The sequence below is a fragment of the Arachis hypogaea genome, chromosome 19, assembly GCF_003086295.3.
Source record: "Arachis hypogaea cultivar Tifrunner chromosome 19, arahy.Tifrunner.gnm2.J5K5, whole genome shotgun sequence".
Classification (NCBI taxonomy): domain Eukaryota; kingdom Viridiplantae; phylum Streptophyta; class Magnoliopsida; order Fabales; family Fabaceae; genus Arachis; species Arachis hypogaea.
In genome coordinates, this window is record NC_092054.1 from 37,027,169 (window position 1) to 37,029,572 (window position 2,404).

The following is a 2,404-nucleotide window of genomic DNA, read 5'->3' on the forward strand; positions in this document are numbered from 1 at the left end:
CTTTCAGAATTTTTAAGAATGAATTCTAGTGTTTCATGGAGCATGTTGAAGCCTGGCTGGCTGTAAAGCCATGTCTAAATTCATTTGGACTGAGGCTTGCAATTTGTTATCAAGAGCAAATTAGTTGTTGCTTATCCACCCGCTGCTGATCCATGATCACCTGCTGAAGCTTGGCTGGCCATTGGCCATGTCTAGTGTTTTGGACTGGAGCTTTCTTTGAAAGCTTGGCTGGCTAGTGAGCCATGTCTAATTCCTGGACTGAAGCTTTAGACTAACATGGCAAGATTCCTGGAATTCATATTAAAAATTTTGGAATTCTTATTTTTCTTTTTCATATAATTTTCAAAAAATATAAAATAAAAATCCAAAAAAATTAGAAAATCATAAAAATAAAAAATATTTTCTGTTTCTTGTTTGAGTCTTGAGTCATATCATAAGTTTGGTGTCACTTGCATATGTATCTTGCATTTTTTCGAAAATATCATGCATTCATAGTGTTCTTCATGATCTTCAAGTTGTTCTTGGTAAGTCTTCTTGTTTGATCTTGATGATTTTTTGTTTTGTGTCTTTTCATGTTTATCATATGCATTCTTGAATTCTTAGTGTCTCAGCATTAAAGAATTCTAAGTTTGGTGTCTTGCATGTTTTCTTTGCATTAAAAATTTTTTCAAAAATATGTTCTTGATGTTCATCTTGACATTCAAAGTGTTCTTGGTGTTCATCTTGACACTCATATCATTCATGCATGCATTCATTGTTTTGATCTAAAAATTTCATGCATTGCATAATTTTCATGTTTTTCATAAAAATTTCAAAAATAAAAAAAAATCTTTCCCTTTTTCTCTCATCAAATTCGAAAATTTGGATTGACTTTTTCAAAAATTTTTAAAATCAAGTTGTTTCTTATGAGTCAAATCAAATTTTCAATTTGAAAATCTTATCTTTTTCAAAGTCTTTTTCAAAAATCAAATCTTTTTCAAAATTCTTAGTTATTTTCGAAAATTCAAAAAAATATTTTTCAAAAATCTTTTTCTTAATTTTTTCACAAATTTTCGAAAATAACATAAACAATTAATGTTTTGATTCAAAAATTTGAAGTTTGTTACTTGCTTGTTAAGAAAGATTCAAACTTTAAGTTCTAGAATCATATCTTTTGATTTCTTATGAATCAAGTCATTAATTGTGATTTTAAAAATCAAATCTTTTTCAAAACTAATTTCAATCATATCTTTTCAAAAATATCTTCTTATCTTATCTTTTTCAAAAATATCTTTTCAAAATATCTTTTCTAACTTCCTAACTTCTTATCTTTTCAAAAATTATTTCAACTAACTAACTAACTTTTTGTTTGTTTCTTAACTTTTTCAAAACCACCTAACTAATTCTCCCTTTCTAATTTTCGAAAATATCTCCCCCTTTTTCAAAAATTTCTTTTTAATTAACTAATTATTTTTATTTTTCATTTTTGATTTCAAAAATTTTCGAAAAAAATACTAACAATTTTCAAAAACCATTTTCAAAAATCACTAACTCTTTTTCAAAATAATTTTCGAAAATTATCCCTCCCCCATCTCATTCTATTTATTCATTCATATCCTAACATCTCATCTCACATCTCTTCCATTCGTACAGTTGTGTTTCTTCCTTTACATCACATTCTTTGTCTCCCCCTCTTTTCTTCCACTCACAAAGGGATCCCTATACTGTGGTATAAAGGATCTCTATTATTATTATTATTTTTCTGTGCCTTTTTCTTTGTCATATGAGCAGGAGCAAGGATAAGAACATTCTTGTGGAAGCAGATCCAGAACCTGAAAGGACTTTGAAGAGAAAATTAAGAGAAGCTAAAATACAACAATCCAGAGATAACCTTTCAGAAATTTTCGAACAGGAAAAGGAGATGGCAGCTGAAAATAAGAATAATGTAAGGAAGATGCTTGGTGACTTCACTGCACCTAATTCCAATTTACATGGAAGAAGCATCTCTATTCCTGCCATTGGAGCAAACAATTTTGAGCTGAAACCTCAATTAGTTTCTCTGATGCAGCAGAACTGCAAGTTTCATGGACTTCCATCTGAAGATCCTTTTCAGTTCTTAACTGAATTCTTGCAGATATGTGATACTGTTAAGACTAATGGAGTAGATCCTGAAGTCTACAGGCTCATGCTTTTCCCTTTTGCTATAAGAGACAGAGCTAGATTGTGGTTGGATTCTCAACCCAAAGACAGCCTGAACTCTTGGGATAAGCTGGTCACGGCTTTCTTAGCCAAGTACTTTCCTCCTCAAAAGCGGAGCAAGCTTAGAGCTGATGTTCAAACCTTCAGACAGAAAGAAGGTGAATCCCTCTATGAAGCTTGGGAAAGATACAAACAGTTGACCAAAAAGTGTCCTTCTGACATGCTT

At 30.9% G+C, this 2,404-nt stretch overlaps 1 non-coding gene across 1 annotated transcript; it reads right to left on the reverse strand.

The window, feature by feature from the left end:
- Positions 1-2,296: 2,296 nt before the first annotated feature.
- Positions 2,297-2,404, reverse strand: LOC112780676 (small nucleolar RNA R71). Its single transcript, XR_003191496.1, has one exon. It is a non-coding gene; the product is annotated as a small nucleolar RNA R71 (small nucleolar RNA).